The sequence below is a fragment of the Haematobia irritans genome, chromosome 2, assembly GCF_050003625.1.
Source record: "Haematobia irritans isolate KBUSLIRL chromosome 2, ASM5000362v1, whole genome shotgun sequence".
In the NCBI taxonomy this organism is placed as follows: Eukaryota; Metazoa; Arthropoda; class Insecta; order Diptera; family Muscidae; genus Haematobia; species Haematobia irritans.
The window spans coordinates 19,440,873-19,460,589 of record NC_134398.1 but is presented as its reverse complement, the minus strand read 5'-3'; the positions used below and the strand labels follow the sequence as shown (position 1 = coordinate 19,460,589).

The following is a 19,717-nucleotide window of genomic DNA, read 5'->3' as shown; positions in this document are numbered from 1 at the left end:
AGCCTAAAAAAGTATTAACCAAAAATGTGAACAAATTATATTGAAATAAAATATTAACAAAAAAAAAGAAAATAATAAATCATAGAAATTTAATACAAAACAAAAGTGGAAATTGTGAAAATTTTAAAAAAATAAAAAATAATTACAGACAAAATATAATAATAAAAGTGTATTTGAAACACCTGATAAGCAAAAATGTCACAAATAAATACGAAAACCCTAAATTGAGAAAACAAAGAAATAACTAACAATAGAATTCGTAAAAAAATATGTATAAAAAAAATTAAGCATTTAAGGCAATAAAAATATTAATCGATATACAAAATAATGGATTACTTAGATTTTTCCATGAAATACTATACATCACGAAAATATAATTTGCAAACATGGAAATCTTAAGAATTTACACAGTGAGGAGAATATGACACAAAATCTCCTAAATTAAAAACAAAAAAGTTTTCAAATATAAATTAATTGTTTATTAATCTGGAATACTACATATACCACAAATAAGCATTGAGACGAAAAAATATTTAAGTCATTGAAGACGTTTATTTAATAGCCATTTATAACATAAAAGATTGAAAATAACATATCAATTCAATCGAAACCCCCAAAAATTGTAATTATAAATATTGTGTAAGAAATACAAATAATAACAAATAAAATAGATTGATACAAAAAATCCAAACCGAAATATAAATCGTGTAAAAATTTCAAATAAAAATAATAATAAATACAATAAAGTGTTACTTAAGTAAGGAAGAAAACCAATAAATAAAAAATAAATAAAATACGTACACCATAAGTGTTGCTACCCAATCGAATTTCATCTCAATAATTCAACAATAATTTATCCTGTGATTTCCAAAAATAAATTAATAATAATAAAAAAAATCTAAACGAAACCAAGCTACAATTTAATAAAAAAAAAATAAAAAAATATATTTTAATTTCAACGAAACCTAAAACGACCCATCTATCCTCAAAAAAAATATATATCTGTTCTCTATACACACACCTACATATATAACCTGCAAAAAATTTTTTTGGATTAACTCTACTGGAATTAAAGCCGAATAATCAGCCGCATAATAATATCATCGTTCATACACATACATTTAGTCTCCTATATATAGCAAGAGCGTAAATTTTCATATTACCTCTCTTCTCCCACAACAGTTTTTGGTTTTAATGTCATTATAACGGTAAGTTTCATTAAGAAGGTCTACCAAATACAAAAACAACAACAAATTACAATTTCTTCTTACTCAAAAGAATGTTAGCATAATTAAAGCAAAAGTGTGTGTTGTTGTTGTAAGAGTGTTTATGATGAGATGAACAAGCAAAAGGTGTGCAAGCATATCATAATGGAGTGAGTGTGTTTGTCAGTGTTTATGTGCCCCCCCTTTATACCAGTGTTTTGCAAGTGAATGTTGCTGCTTTAGCAAGCAAGTGTCTGTGTGTGCTATGTGTTGTTGTGATAGATGTGATTGAGTGATGAGTGTGGGTGGGTGGACATTCATCCAACGAAAAAAACGACGAAAATCACAAAAAATAAAGAGTTTTTGTAACGGGTCCCTTATACTAGTCGTGTGGCCTCTATGTTTCTTTCCCCCTACATATTACTATAAAGCCTTATGGATATTTGTTGTCTTCCCTGAACCACGAAACGAAGCAATGAAATGAAATAAAAAGAAACCTAAATCAGAGGATTATTTTATGCTCTTCAGTTCCATAACCATGAACGTCGCTTCTTTTTTACTGCTTGACGAAAAAAACATTGCTTGGATAGTTTTTTAGTGGGTGTATAGTTGGGGGAAAATGTGTAATAATTTTTGGTGGATTATTTTTATTCCCATCATTCCCTTTCTCCACACAAAAAAAAAAAGAAAATGTTGCGAAAACTGCCAATATAACTTTTAATTAGTTTGCATTTTCGTTCAAATACATACAAACAACAACAACAGAAACTAGTTCGGAAGGGATTTTTAAGTGTAATAAAAAGTGGATTATTTGTTAAATGTTTTTGGTGGTTATAAAAAAAAATAGATGAGCACTAACCGAATTCAATTACAATAAAAAAATACCATTTATTTAAAATAATTTGATGAAGTGGCTTTTGAACTGTATTCAAAAAAAATGTGTGTTTATAGTTTATATGGGAATATGATAGATTGCAAAATACTGTGAAACCTCTGAAAGGTGGACACTCACGGTCGCATAAATTTTGTCCACATTTGATAGGTGTCCACTTATGAGAGGTTAATTTTAATGTGTTAATATAGCAAACGTCCCCAGACAACTGTCCACGTGTGGGAGGAGTTTGGTTTTCAGAGTGTTCAAGTTTGAGAGGTTTCACTGTATTAGCAATTCTGAAATTTTCTCACATATTTACTTATCGCCGATAAAAAAAAAGTAATTTTGAGTTCCAGTCTTTGTGAAACTAGAGAGTTCCATATATAAGGAAGGCTGTGATACAGTTGTGCCTCTTTAGTGGCTAAGTCATCTATTTTTAAGCTTTGACACTTTAGTGCCACTAATTCTTTTTGTGCCACTCTTTGATTAATTCTTTTTTTAACGGCAATCGAATCCCTTTAAAAATGAGGATGTGACCATAACATAAAATAGATTTATTGCGTCCAATACTACTACCAAAGGTTAGGTTAAAGTGGCAACACGATTTATTTTCAGGCTCACTTAGTCTATTTAGTCCATTGTGATAACTACACACAAAAAAAAGACTAAACGAAGTTTTAGACAAACGAAATTTAATTAAATATTTAATCTAAAATATTTTTTGTAACAGTAGAGAAACCCAAATTTTTGACAAACGATTTTCTGTTTTATTTGATTTTAAAGAAAAATTAAATTTTCTGTAAGAGCAGATAAACTCAAATTTTTGGCAAACGATTTCGTGTTTTATTTGTTCTTACAGAAAAATTAAATCGAGTTATTCTAGAAACAGTTAATTTCTGGTATTGTTTTTGATGAAATGAAGATAGTATGATTATTGTTTAAAAAAAATCAACATCGCAATTTTATAAAAAAAATATTCTTAGAGCACACGCATTTTTCCTCTATAAAAAAGTGTGCCACTTTTTTTATTTATTTATTTAACTCATTTTACAACCAAGCCGAAATGGCCATATACGGTTACAGGGATACTCAAAATAAATAATTACATTAAATTTACTTTAAAAAAATTATAAAATTAATTAGGACTACAATCAAGGACTGCAAAAACTTGACATATAATTACACCTTAATACTAAGTATATATCTTATTACTATATGTAGACTACGTTACAAAAACAATTTGATATATAAATATAAAAATTTAGGAATTGATTACTACTCTCAAATGCCTACTAACGCAATGTAAAACTAATGTGCCACATTATATTTTAAATTGACACATTTCCACTTTTTATAAATTCTCATCGTTTAATTGATATCATTGATAATTATGAAATTGAAATAATGAAAATAAAAGATTGAAAATCTATTTAAAAAAATTACTAATATGATTAGTTCAAATCGAATGATTAATTTTGGGTCAAAAAAGTTGAGATTTGAACAAGGAATGCATGCATTAAGGCGCAATTCTAATGTCATTTAAAAATAATAATTTAAATTTCTAAAGTCTTTATGGACTTCATATATAAATTATGCCATATTTCAAGTAAAACCAGTCTTTAAAATAAAGTGTTAAAAAACATCTTCTACTTTTGAATGTTTTTTATACCCTAAACCACTTAGTGGTCAGGGTATAAAAACTTTGATCTGCCAAAAAATGTGCCTACCACAAATATTAATTTCAGACCCCATAAAATATATACCGATCGACTCAGAATCACCTCCTGAGTCGATCTAGCGCTTGGTATCCGTCCGTCGTCTGTCCATGTATTTGTTGTTCACAGGATTCCGGTCGCAATTATAAGGCGATTTTGATGAAATTTGGTACAGTGTGTTTTTTTTTTTGGTGCACAAGCACGAACGCTATTGAATTTGGAAGAAATCGGATCAAATTTAGATATAGCTCCCATATATATGTATCGCCCGATTTCGACAAATGGAGTCGCGTTGCACTTTTTTACTAACCGATTGTCGCTGAATTTGGCACAAATTAATCTTTTGCATCACCCTTTAGTCTGCAAAATTTCATCGAAATCGGTTCAGATTTAGATATAGCTCCCATAAATATGCATCGCTCGATTTTGCCAAATTTCACCTTAATAACCTATAACCTTATGACCATAGATGCCCCATTTATATACTGATTGTACTCAAGTTTTGCACAAGGTAACCGTCTGTGGTATCAATTATACCTGCAAAATATTATACAAATTGGTTGAGATTTAGATATAGCTCCCACACTAAAAAAAAAAGTTTACTTGAATCCAAAGATTTTGACTATTGATTCCTTATGGATTTTGGTATTAATTCCAAGCCAAATACGCGGCCTCTTTAAAAGAAAAAAATTTTTTAGAGACCTATCTGGCTTTAAATCTAGGACCAATAAAATTAAAATTAGGATACAGATCTCATTTATCAAATTTTCATTCTCTTTTCGCGGTTTATTAATAAAGGTACTCCTGTACAAATAAATGCCAGTTTAAAATCCAAATTATAACGGATACTTCTTAATTCCAAAACAAACAAAAAAACTTTAAACCAAAGATGAAAAATCCTCAAAATAAATCTTTGCCTAGGTTAAAGCCCGATTAAGATTCAAGCTCACTTAGACTATTCAGTCCATTGTGATAAAGTCTTAGTCTATATTTGAAGCGTTTTTATCTTAAGATCTAAAGATTCAATATTTCAGTTAATTTAAACCGATTTCCTTAAATCAAAAATGTGTTTCTTTACTTCAAGGAAAATGACCCTTAGTTCAAAGACATGGAACTTTAACGGAGGGACGCAAATTTACAAAAATTGTGTCCTAAATTTAATGAAAATAATTTTTGAAACAAAGATTATAAACTTTATTTTAATTAAAATTTCATTATTTTAAAGAAATTAGTCTTTATTAGTTTGTAAATTTTGCATCCTACAAATTTGGATTTATTAGCCACAACTAATTGAGCGATTTCCTCTTTCTTAATAATGGACTTAATATTAGTGGCATCCCAGCAAAAAAACATCGTCTCAAAATGTTCTTTTTGGATCCGGAAGTGGTGCAAAATTGACGCAGAAGCGATGAATTTACCATGGGCTTGTCATAGGACGGAAGTCCTCCATTTCAACAGCCGGTGCACTGAGTTTGTATCGCTTCCTTAGGTGTGATCCGAATTCAATGTTTTGGGTGTAAATTAAAACATTCTGTGATATTTTGTCAAATAAATAATTTTTATAATTTTTTATAATTTTTAATGGATTCCAACGCTTGTCGGAAACGTTTGGCCTTAAATATTTTCTAAAATTCACAGTTTTTTCAGATTGTAATTAGCATTTTTTTCGACAAAATTTAAATGATTTGTAGCATTTTATGAATTCTTACGCTGTTTTTAACCTATTTGAAACAAAAAAGTTAAAATTACCCATTAAAAGTATGAAAAAAGCATGTTATAAAAATTGAATGAAAATAACCTCCTGGGTAGTTAAAATAAAGAACATCATTGGGAGTGCATACTCTGGAAGTGATTTTAAAGTTGTGACTTTGGAAGAACTTCCAAATTTTTTTACTGGGTATAAGGACAAAACGATTTAATTGAAAATTTTATCGACTTTTTGGACAGGGAAAAGAACTTTCTAGCTGAGAAATGCGTCTAGTAAGCTAAGGAAATTTAAGGACATGAAATCTTAGGTCCCACAAAAATATTTAGTTTCAGTCAAGGATATGTTCTTCATGGAGGAACATTTTTTATCTTCATTTTACTTTATATACCTCCATGTTCTGGTTTACGAATTCGCAAAATTCAAAATTTTTATCGTCTATATTTTGAAACTATTTCATATTTTGCCATGAAATTTCATCCATATAATTTCCTTATCCATAAGAACAGTACGATGTAAAAATTTCGTATTATTGTTGTGCGGAAACTAGCGATTGAGGAATATTTTGCGATTTGCGAACTCGTAAACCAGATCAAGAAAAAAAAAAACAAAAATTTAATTTTCTTTGTTTGTATCAAGTCGTGGGCCAAATTTCCTTCAGAGCCCAATTTCAAACTTTATTTATACAAATTATTCTAAAGCAAAAAATTTTCCCCATAACAAAGTTAATTGAAGTATTTTATTGGAATGTTGTCTAATTTCTTTTATGTCAGAAATTTGATTTTCCCCAATGACATATTCTTAATTCTTTTTATAAAATTTTCTATAAAAATAATAACAAACCTACATAAATTGTTATACTCCAAGGTTCCCAACCATATTGCAATTCCATTAAATTTATAATATTATCCAAATAAATTCTATTAATTTAAATATTCTAAATTCTTTAGATTTTTCAATTATGTTGGCGTTTATCTCATAACCTATGTGGGAATTCCATTTATTTATATGCATATATTTTGTGATTTAGTTTTATTTTTCAATATTTCCCCGCCACCCCTACTACTACTACTACGTCTGCTGTGTATGGAAGTTTCAAAGTTAAGCTCTTGAGTTTTGGGGCTTTCATAATTTAGTTGAATAAAAATTTATATAAATAACAATTTTGTTGCATTTGGGTTTGACTTTGTTCAAGTGATATTTATGTTGAGTGGAGCCAAAATAAAATAAAAAAAAAAGCAAAAAAAAACACAAAACAAAGTATACATGAGGGCGAAAATATATATGCAACATAAAAGAATTATTTATGATGCCATATAATGGAGAGGAGAGTCGTTGTGGAAGCAAAAGGGTTTAAAGCATTTTAAACAATTTTCTTTGTAAAAAAAATTATAAAATTTTGGAAATTGTTGTTTTAAGCTTAAATTCGCACAGTATCTTTTAAGATTCTAGGAGGAGGTTTATTTGTTTTTAAAAAAAATTATATTTTGTTTTTTTTTTTTATACCCTCCACCATAGGATGGGGGGTATATTAACTTTGTCATTCCGTTTGTAACACATCGAAATATTGCTCTAATACCCCATAAAGTATATATATTCTGGGTCGTGGTGAAATTCTGAGTAGATCTAAGCATGTCCGTCCGTCCGTCTGTTGAAATCACGCTAACTTCCGAACGAAACAAGCTATCGACTTGAAACTTGGCACAAGTAATTGTTATTGATGTAGATCGGATGGTATTGCAAATGAGCCATATCGGACCACTTTTACGTATAGCCCCCATATAAACCGACACTGAGATTCCCAGCAAAAAAAGCGTCGCCAAAAAAGTTGTCAAAATGTTATTTTTGGATCCGGAAGTGGTGCAAAATTGGCGCAGAAGCGATGAATTTTACATGGGCTTGTCATAGGACGGATGTCCACCATTTCAACAGCCGTTGCATTGAATATGCATCACTTATTTAGATGTGATCCGAATTCAGTGTTTTGGATGTGAATTAAAAAATTTTGTGGTATTTTGACAAATAATTAATTATTATAATTTTTTATGATTTTTAATGCAATCTAACGCTTGTCTGAAACCCTTGACCTCAAATATTTTCAAAATTTCGCAATTTTTCTATAATGAATTTAAACATTTTTTCCGCAAAATTTAATTAATTTATACTATTTTATTAATCCTTACTCTGTTTTTAACATATTTGAAACAAAAAATTCTAAAATTGCCCTTTAACAAGTATATACAGCAGTAAGTTCGGCCGGGCCGAATCTTAAATACCCACCACCATGAACCAAATATTAGGGTTTCCTTTGAAATTTCAGGAGGGCTTGAGGACTTGAGGACACAACCCGAAGATAAATTTAAAGATTTCACCTATGAGGACTATATCAGATTCTGGATTTATAAGAACCATTTTTGTTTGAGGTTTAGAGGAATCATTAACATCTCTTGTAAGTGTGCAAGAAAATTATAAAATAACGTCTTGATTTGAAATCTTAAATCTGTAGAAGTAAAATCTGGAAATTTTACATTGAGTTTCAAACAATTTTCATGATCAGTGCGCCTTCTACACCCTCAAGAAGTGAAGTCGGTCTATATGGAGGCATTACCAAATGGACCGATAAAAACTTAATCCGATACACGTTTTTGTGAGCCTAAAATACCAGAATATTTACAATTTCAGGCATATCAGATAAAAACTACGGTTTCTAGAAACCCAAGGAGTTAAATCGGGAGATCGTTCTTATGGGGGCTATACTAAAATATGGACCGATACTCACAATTTTTGGCACACCTCTTTGTGACCCGAAAATACGTCTAGATTTCCAATTTCAGGCAAAAAGGATAAAAACTTCGGATTCTAGAAGCCCAAGAAGTAAAATTGGGAAATCGGTCTATATGGGGGCTATACCAAAATATGGATCGATACTCACCATTTGCGGCACATCTCTTTATGGTCCTAAAATACCTCTAGATTTCCAATTTCAGACAAATTGGATAAAAACTACGGTTTCTATAAGCCCAAGACCCCAAATCGGGAGATCGGTCTATATGGGGGCTCTCCCAAAATATGGACCGATACTCACAATTTTTGGCACACGTATTTGTGGTCCTACAATACCTCTAGATTTGAAATTTCAGGTAAATTGAATAAAAACTGCGGTTTCTATAAGCCCAAGAAGTAAAATCGGGAGATCGGTCTATATGGGGGCTATACCAAAATACGGACCGATACTCACAATTTTTGGCACACATATTTGTGGTCCTACAATACTTCTAGATTTCCAATTTCAGATAAATTGAATAAAAACTGCGGTTTCTATAAACCCAAGAAGTAAAATCGGGAGATCGGTCTATATGGGGGCTATACCAAAATATGGACCGATACTCACAATTTTTGGCACACGTATTTGTGGTCCTACAATACCTCTAGATTTCCAATTTCAGGTAAATTGAATAAAAACTGCGTTTTCTATAAGCCCAAGAAGTAAAATCGGGAGATCGGTCTATATGGGGGCTATACCAAAATATGGACCGATACTCACAATTTTTGGCACACGTATTTGTGGTCCTACAATACCTCTAGATTTCAAATTTCAGGTAAATTGAATAAAAACTGCGGTTTCTATAAGCCCAAGAAGTAAAATCGGGAGATCGGTCTATATGGGGGCTATACCAAAACGTGGACCGATACTCACCATTTTTGGCACATCTCTTTATGGGCATAAAATACCTCCAGATTTCAAATTTCAGGCAAATTGGATAAAAACTACGACTTCTATAAGCCCAAGACCCCAAATCGGGAGGTCGGTTTATATGGGGACTATATCAAAACCTGGACCGATATAGCCCATCTTCGAACTTGACCTGCCTGCAGACAAAAGACGAGCTTGTGCAAAATTTCAGCACGATTGCTTCATTATTGAAGTCTGTAGCGTGATTACAACAGACAGACAGACAGACAGACAGACAGACAGACAGACGGACAGACGGACATCGTTATATCGTCTTAGAATTTCTCCCTGATCAAGAATATATATACTTTATATAGTCGGAAATCGATATTTCGATGCGTTACAAACGGAATGACAAACTTATTATACCCCCGTCACCATTCTATGGTGGTGGGTATAAAAATATGAAAAAAGCTAGTTATAAAAATTGAATTAAAAGAACTTTCTGAGTAGTTAAAATAAAGAAAATCTCTGGAAGGACATTTTTGGAAGTGCTTTTAAAGTTTTGCCTTTAGAAATACTTCCAAATTTTTTTGCTGGGTTTGGCTTTCGAAACCTCTTGAAGGAGCAAACTTCATCCGATTCGCTTGAAATTTGCTACGTGGTGTTAGTATATGGCCTCTAACAACCATGCAGGAATTGGTACATATCGGTTAATAATTATATGTAGCCCCCATATAAACCGATCCCCAGATTTGACTTCCGGAGCCCCTTGGAAGAGCAAAAATTCACCCGATCCGGTTAAAATTTGGTACGTAGTGTTAGTATATGGTCTCTAACAACTATGCAAAAATTGGTCCATACCGGTCTTAATTATATATCGATGTCTACATTCGAAAGTGCGCTAAGTCTAAAAAGTGAATTTTACAGGAAACAAGAAACAAGTTTTGTTTTTTGAAATTTCTCAAAACTCGTATAAGACAGAAATTTCCTTATTTTCGGTCTCAAAATCATAATTTTTATAATTTTTTTTTAGTATGTATGAACTCAAAATAGTGATAATAGAACATGGCTAAAAATGACTTAGACCACTTTAGACCGAACAAAGCTTTTTGTCCTTTTTGGATTGGACATTTTTTAAAACTTTAGAAACAGGCTAAGTACAATATTAACCATAACTTTTGATAGAAATGTCCAATAAATTCGAACTTTTGACAGGATGCAATTCACATCAATCCGAATAAAAAACTCCGAACTCCATCAAAACATGCTAAGTCGACTTAGCGTACTCTGGAATAAGGGCATCGATATAACCCCAATTTAAACCGATCCCAAGATTTAACCTCCGAAGCTCATCCGATCCGGTTGAAATTTGTTACGTGGTGAAATTTGGTATATTGCGCTAGTATATGGCCGCTAACAACCATGCCAAAATTGGTCCTTATCGGTCTATAGTTATACATAGCCGATCCCCAAAAATAATCTACCAAAATTTTATTTCTATAGCAAATTTTCTCAAAATTTTATTACTATAGAAAATTTTGTAAAAATTTTGTTGCTATAGAAAATATTGTCAACATTTTATTACTATAAAGAATTTTTTCAAGATGTTATTTCGATAGAAAATTTTCTCAAAATTGTATTTCTATAGAAAATTTTGCTAAAATGTTATTTTGTAAAAATTTTATTTCTAAAGACATTTTTGTGAAATTTTTATTTCTATAGAAAATATTGTCAAAATTTTATTTCTATGGACAATTTTGTCAAAATTTTATTTCTATAGAAAATATTGTCAAAATTTTATTTCTAAAGGAAATTTTGTCAAATTTTTTTCTCAGAAAATTTAATTAAAATTTGGCCCCATTCAAATTTTTTTCAAAATTTTATTTCTATAGACAATTTTGTCAAAATGTTATTTCTGTAGAAAATTTTTCAAAATTATTTTTCTATAGAAATTTTTGGCAACATTTTATTTCTATAGAAAATTCTATCAAAACTTTATTTCTATAGAAATGTTTGTCAAAATTTTATTTCTACAAAAAATATTGTCAAACTGTTATTTCTAAAGATATTTTTATGAAAATTTTATTTGTATAAAAATTTGTCAATAGAAAATCTATAGAAAATTTTGTCAAAATTTTATTACTATAGAAAGTTTTGTCAACATTTTATTTCTGTAGAAAATTTTGTTAAAATTTTATTTCTATAGAAAATGTTGTCAAATTTTTTTCTCCGAAAATTTAATTAAAATTTGGCCCCATTCAAATTTTTGCAAAATTTTATTTCTATAGACAATTTTGTCAAAATGTTATTTCTGTAGAAAATTTTTCAAAATTTTATTTCTATAGAAATTTTTGGCAACATTTTATTTCTATAGAAAATTCTATCAAAATTTTATTTCTATAGAAATGTTTGTCAAAATTTTATTTCTACAAAAAATTTTGTCAAACTGTTATTTCTAAGATATTTTTATGAAAATTTTATTTGTATAAAAATTTGTCTATAGAAAATCTATAGAAAATTTTGTCAAAATTTTATTACTATAGAAAGTTTTGTCAAAATTTTATTTCTGTAGAAAATTTTGTTAAAATTTTATTTCTGTAGAAAATTTTGTTAAAATTTTATTTCTGTAGAAAATGTTGTCAAAATTTTATTACTATAAAAAATTTTGTCAAGATGTTATTTCTATAGAAAAATTTGTTAAAATTTTATTTCTGTAGAAAATGTCAAAATTTTATTTCTATAGAAAATTTTGTCAAAATTTTATTTTTATAGAAAATTTTGTCAACATTTTATTTTAATTTTGTCAAAGTGAATTATATTATTTAATTGGCCTTTTTGGTTTAATATATACCCTGTATGGACTAACTTACAATTGAGAAGACGGTGTTAAGAAGTTTTACGAAACCCATCGGCAAGTGTTACCGCAACCCAAGTAATTTGGGAGCCACCGTGGGGCAATGGTTAGCATGCCAGCCTTGCATACACAAGGTCGTGTGTTCGATTCCTACTTCGACCGAACACCAAAAAAGTTTTTCAGCGGTGGATTATCCCACCTCAGTAATGCTGGTGACACTTCTGAGGGTTTCAAAGCTTCTCTAAGTGGTTTCACTGTAATGTGGAACGCCGTTCGGACTCGGCTATAAAAAAGAGGTCCCTTGTCATTGAGCTTAACATGGAATCGGGCAGCACTCAGTAATAAGAGAGAAGTTCACCAATGTGGTATCACAATGGACTGAATAGTCGAAGTGAGCCTGATACATCGGGCTGCCACCTAACCTAACCCAAGTAATTCGATTGTGGATGACAGCCTTTAGTATAAGGTTATAGGCAATCCATGGTGGATTGCCTAGTGGTGGATTTAATCTCTTTTGTTTTAGATCCTAAACTCTACTTAAATTGCAGCCAATTTAAAATGCATAAATAATTTTATTTTTGCCACAAAGTTTGCTATTCTAACTCCATGTCTGGCAAACATAAAGAATAATAAAATTGCACATTTCAAATGACTAAAATGAATGGTCTAAATGTCTGTCTATCTTTGTGCTATGCATTAGGTTGACACTTGTTCGTGAAGCATATTTTCCTCCCTCTACAAAAAAAAAATAACCAAATCCCAAACTAAGCCGTTTGATATTTTGAACAGCCATGCCAAATCGTCATCCATTAGGAAAAATGATACAAATTTAATTTTTTTATATATACACATTTTTTTCTTATTTTCCCTTAAAAGTGTCTAGCCGCTCATTTGTCTGTCCAAATAGCTTAGAATATATTTTTTGCCTCATGCAGTCGAATATATAGATGAAAATTTATGAGATGTTTTGAACGAAAGTTATTTAATCGATACCAATAAATTTAAATAATGTGGCAGTTTTCTTTTCTCGTTTCCATAGACAAATGGTTAATTAAAAAAATTATTGAGTTTGAAGAATATTATGATATTTGACATGGCATGGAGAAAAGAATTTATATATTGCTGTAGTATGTGCAAATGTGGATAAGAATTTTAGAAATTAAAAAAAAAAAACAAAAATAATAATAATAATAAAATTTAACAAGAATTTTGTAAACGTTAAAATATGTGAGATTCACATAAAGAATTTTAAACACAACAAAAACAAAAACGAAAGGGAATTTAAATTTATTGGTAAAGGTGTCACTTTAACGCAAAATAATGTTTTTTTAATACAAGTAAAATATAAAGAAAAATTTAAGTTTTTAACATTAGATTTAATTCGGTAGTAAATATTTTTTTTGTTTATGGTGGCTTGATTAGCCTGAAGAAAATAATTTTAAATTTCGTTTTCCAAAGAAATAATTTTTTTTGCATGTAATTAAATTTTGGCCGTGGAAAAAATTTCTTATATTTAAAGCAATTTTCATTATTGAAATAAATTCTCTATATAAAATATACAGTTATTTAAAAAAAATATTTACTTAAATTATTAAGAAAATTTTCCTTCATGTTCTCTTCTCTTTTAAATATGGTCAAACCAAAGTTTCATCTATTTTATGTAATTTTATGTGATTTACCAATTTACAACTTCAAACATTCGATGATATTGTTTGGCTATTTCCTACTACTAAAATCATCAATTAGCATGTCTTTATTAATGGTCCATTTAACTCTCAGCCAAAATTGATGGATATTCCCAAGGTTATAAGGCAATAAATCTATCTCATAAAGATTTTGTTTGTTTCTTATGTTTGTTTTATGTTCTAGTTTTTCTCAACATATTACAAGTCCATATACGATAAGTTATCTTTATTATTGTCTTTGGACTTTATGCTAATTTTTTGTGATTGCTCAATTCAATTGTTATTTAAAGTCATTCCATAGAAACTAAATTTTATTGTTTGTCAATATTAGCATTTTGACATTACAAGTCTATTATGAAATTATCTTATTCATAAAAGTTATAACACATACTAAAAGAAGACTCTTTTCTTTTTTTGTTTTCAATAAAATTATAATCTCTGATGAATACTATTTAAGTATTGTCTTTATATGATTTAATTTAAATTTTATGTATTTTATAAATTCAATTCTTTAATGACTTTAGTGCATTGTATAGAGTATAGTATAAAAGGGGAAATTTTCTATATATTAGTACATAGAGAAAAACAAAATAAGATAATGAAATGATAACCTAGTAAAAAAAGCGTAGCCAAAAAAAGTAGTGAAAATGTTCTTTTTGGATCCGGAAGTAATGCAAAATTGGCGTGGAAGCGATGAATTTAATACGGGCTTGTCATAGGACGGATGTCCACCATTTCAACAGCCTTTGCACTGAATTTGCTCTGTGATTCAAATTCATTGCTTTGGATTTGAATTAAAAAATGTTGCCATATTTTGACAAATAAATAATTTTTATAATTTTTTATGATTTTTAATAACATTCTAACGTTTGTCCGAAACGTTTGAATTAAAATATTTTAAAAAATTCGCAATATTTGTTGAATGGATTTTGATTTTTTTTCGAAAAAATTTCAATAATTTGTACCATTTTATTAAGGCTTACTCTGTTTTAAAACTTTTAGAAACAAAAAAATTTAAGAAGCAAAAAAACTAACCCAATAATAATAAGAAAAAAGCGAGTTATAAACAATTGAGTTAAAAAAACTTCCTGTGTAGTGGGAATAAAGAACATCTTTGGGAGTACATCTTTTGGAAGTGTTTTTAAAGTTGTGCCTTTAGAAGAACTTCCAAATTTTTTTGCTGGCTAAGGGCCTAATAACAAGAACAGTAATAAATTCGATAAAAATAAGATTTTGATTTTACGATGACAATTTTTGAATTATTTTAAACATATAGGATGAAACTAAAGTAAATAAATGGAATATCTTACATCTTACAATTGCAAAATAAAATTTTATTATAAAAATTTTCAAACAAATGAATATTTTTTTATATATTTTTTTAAAGAAATATATTTATTAAATTTTAAATTTTATATATTTAAAAAAAATATACATAGAAATGAATTAAAAATAAAAAATTATAACTATATTATTTTTATACATATATAAAATAATAATCTTGTTGTATTTTTATGTAATTCAATAAATAAACAAATAAATAAATGAATAAATATATAAATATATAAAATAAATTAAATAAAAGAAAAGAAAAGAAATTAAAATAAATATTTTTGTATATTTTGTTCTAAAAATATATTCTTATTAAATTTTAATATTATACATTTAAATAAAACATATTGTGCCTTTAGAAGAACTTTATAACAAGAAAAGTAATAAATTTGAAAAAATAAGATTTTGATTTTACGATGACAATTTTTAAATTTTTTAAAAATATAGGCTGAAACTAAAGTAAACAAATGGAATATCTTACATTTTACAATTGCAAAATAAATTTTTATTATAATTTTTTTCAAACAAAAGAATATTTTTTTATATTTTTTTCTAAAAGAAAAATATTTATTAAATTTTAAATTTTATATATTTAAATAAAATATACATAGAAATGAATTAAAAATAAAATATTATAACTATATTATTTTTATACATATATAAAATAATAATCTTGTTGTATTTTTATGTAATTCAATAAATAAACAAATAAATAAATGAATAAATATATAAATATATAAAATAAATTATATAAAAGAAAAGAAATTAAAATAAATATTTTTGTATATTTTGTTCTAAAAATATATTCTTATTAAATTTTAATATTATAAATTTAAATAAAACATGTTGTGCCTTTAGAAGAACTTCCAATTTTTTTTGCTGGGTAAGGGCCTAATAACAAGGAAAGTAATAAATTTGAAAAAATAAGATTTTGATTTTACGATGACAATTTTTAAATTTTTTAAAAACATAAGATGAAACTAAAGTAAACAAATGGAATATCTTACATTTTACAATTGCAAAATAAAATTTTATTATAAAATTTTTCAAACAAAAGACTATTTTTTTATATTTTTTTCTAAAAGAAATATATTTAATAAATTTTAAATTTTATATATTTAAATAAAATATACATAGAAATGAATTAAAAATAAAATATTATAACTATATTATTTTTATACATATATAAAATAATAATATTGTTGTATTTTTATCTAATTCAATAAATAAATAAACAAATAAATAAATGAATAAATATTTAAATATATAAATATATAAAATAAATAAAATAAAATAAAAGAAAATAAAATAAATATTTTTGTATATTTTGTTCTAAAAATATATTCTTATTAAATTTTAATATTATAAATTTAAATAAAACATGTTGTGCCTTTAGAAGACCTTCCAATTTTTTTTTGCTGGGTAAGGGCCTAATAACAAGAAAAGTAATAAATTTGAAAAAATAAGATTTTGATTTTACGATGACAATTTTTAAATTTTTTAAAAACATAAGATGAAACTAAAGTAAACAAATGGAATATCTTACATTTTACAATTGCAAAATAAAATTTTATTATAAAATTTTTCAAACAAAAGAATATTTTTTTTATATTGTTTCTAAAAGAAATATATGTATTAAATTGTAAATTTGATATATTTAAATAATATATATTGAAATGAATTAAAAATAAAATATTATAACTATAATGAAATAATAATCTTGTTGTATTTTTATGTAATTCAATAAATAAATAAATAAACAAATAAATAAATGAATAAATACTTAAATATATAAATATATAAAATAAATAAAAGAAAATAAAATAAATATGTTAGTATATTTTGTTCTAAAAATATATTCTTACTAAATTTTAATATTATAAATTTAAATAAAACATTTTGAAATGAATTAAAAAATAAAATATTATAACCAAATAAATAAATGAATAAATATATAAATATATAAAATAAATTAAATAAGAGAAAAGAAAATAAAATAAATACATATTTTTGTATATTTTGTTCTAAAAATATATTCTTATTAAATTTTAATATTATAAATTGAAATAAAACATTTTGAAATGAATTAAAAAATAAAATATTATAACCATAATAATATTTAAGAAAATAATCTTGTTGTATTGTTATGTAATTTAATAAATAAATAAATAAAATAAACGAAAAGAAACTAAAATAAAATAAAATAAAATAAAACAAAATAAAATAAAAAACAGAAAATTACATAAAATTATGTAAAATAAAATAAAATAATTAACTTAAAAAAATAATAATTCAAAATAATAAAAATAATTATTAAGAGATTCCCAGCAAAAAAATTTGGAAGTTCTTCCAAACGCACAACTTTAAAAGCACTTCCCGAAGATGCACTCCCAATGATGTTCTTTATTTTAACTACCCAGGAAGTTCTTTTAATTCAATTTTTTATATAATGGTTTTTTCATACTTTTAATGGGTAATTTTAACTTTTTTGTTTCAAATAGGTTAAAAACAGAGTAAGAATTCATAAAATAGTAGAAATCCTTTAAATTTTGTCGAAAAAAAAACGCTAAATCCAATTTGAAAAAATTTTGAATTTTTGAAAATATTTGAGGTCAAACGTTTCCGACAAGCGTTAGAATCCATTAAAAATTATAAAAAAATATAAAAAAAATTTTATGTGACAAAATATCACAGAATTTTTTAATTTACATCCAAACCATTGAATTCGGATCACACCTAAAGAAGCAATTCAAATTCAGTGCAACGGCTGTTGAAATGGAGGACTTCCGTCCTATGACAAGCCCATCTTATATTCATCGCTTCTGCGTCAATTTTGCACCACTTCCGGATCCAAAAATAACATTTTCATTACTTTTTTGGCGACTCTTTTTTTGTTGGGTTATTGAAACGCACCTTCAAATCAAGTGTTTCATGTTTATACCTGAAGAGGAAACCTTGAAATTTCTGCGTCTAATTTCATTCTAGAAATCTTCGAATTCCGCGTATAATTTGAAATACCCCTTATAAATAAAAACCAAAAAAAGTTAATTAATTATAGGACAAGAGATTATTGAAATGCAGCTTCAAATCAAGTGTTCCATTTTTGTACCTGAAGGGGAATCTTGGCATTTCTGCGTCTAATTTTATTCTAGAAATCTTTAAATTCCGCTTATAATGTGAAATACACCCATATAAGTATAAATAAAAAAAACATAAAAATTTAAATTCGAGTAATTTTGGAGAAGCTCGCTATGCTAGAGTACTATAAAATACCAGCAAAGTACTATAATATACGAGTACTATAAAATACCAGCAAATTAATTTAATGATATATAAGATAATAATCTTGTTGTTTTGGTATATAATTCAATAAATGAAATAATATACAAAAAAAAATAAAATTTTATAAAATAAAACAAATTAAAATAAAATAAAATTATAAAAAAAAAACAAAATAAGATAAAAGAAAATAAAATAACATTAAAATTATATAAATAATATTATATAAAATAAAATAAAATGAAATAAACTAAATAACTCAGAAAAAAAAATTAATTATAAGACAAAAGATTATTGAAATGCTTCAAATCAAGTGGTCCGTGTTTGTCTAATTTTGTTCTAGAAATCTTTGAATAACGCGTATAATTTAAAATACCCCTTATAAATATAAATAAAAAACAATAAATGAAATAAAATAAAAAAAATAAAATTTTATAAAATAAAACAAATTAAAATAAAATAAAATTTTAAAAAAGAACAAAATAAGATAAAAGAAAATAAAATAACATTAAAATTATATAAATAATATTATATAAAATGAAATAAACTAAATAATTAAAAAAAATAATTATAAGACAATAGATTATTCAAATTCAGCTTCAACTCAAGTGATCCGTGTTTGAACCTGAAGGGGAAATCTTGAAATTTCTGCGTCTAATTTTATTCTAGAAATCTTTGAATAATGCGTATAATTTAAAATACCCCTTATAAATATAAATAAAAAACATAAAAAATTAAATTTGAGTAATTTTGAAGAAGCTTAGAATAGAGGGTACTGTAAAGTACAAGCAAATAAATTAATTTAATGATATTTAAGATACTAATATTGTTGTATTGTTATATAATTCAATAAATAAAATTTTATAAAATAAAAAAAATAAAATAATATGAAATAAAATAAAATAAAATAAAATAAAATAAAAAAAATAAAAAAATAAAATAAAATAAATAAAATAAAACAAAAAATAAAAAACAAAATTAAATTAATTTATATAAATTAAAATTATATTAAATAAAATAAAAAATAAATTAAAATAAAATAATAAAATAAAATAAAATATATAACTCAGAAAAAATTTATTAAAATGCAGATTCAAATCAAGTATTCCAATATTGTAAATGAAGTGGAAATCTTGAAATTATTTGTTCGTCTAATTTTATTCTATAATTCGTTAAATTCCGTGTATAATTTGAAATACTTTTTATAAATATAAATAAAAAAATAGGCAAATTTAAATTTGTGTAATTTTAGAGAAGGTTATCATAGTGAGTACAATAAAATAGCAGCAAACAAAAGTTCCTTTTTAGGAAGCAAAAATTGTGACCAATGAATGAGAGAATGGACAACTTTACCAACAAGAGAAAACTTCCTTGGTCAAAAAATTTCGGTTC

At 26.3% G+C, this 19,717-nt stretch overlaps 1 protein-coding gene across 1 annotated transcript in view; it reads left to right on the top strand.

Moving 5' to 3' along the window:
• Window positions 1–697: 697 nt before the first annotated feature.
• smal (smoke alarm) overlaps window positions 698–19,717 on the top strand; it is a 202,723-nt gene continuing 183,703 nt past the window's right edge. The window contains exon 1 of the mRNA XM_075293493.1: window positions 698–1,208. The gene's annotated coding sequence lies outside the window, so the exon portion shown is untranslated. The remainder of the gene's footprint in view (window positions 1,209–19,717) is intronic.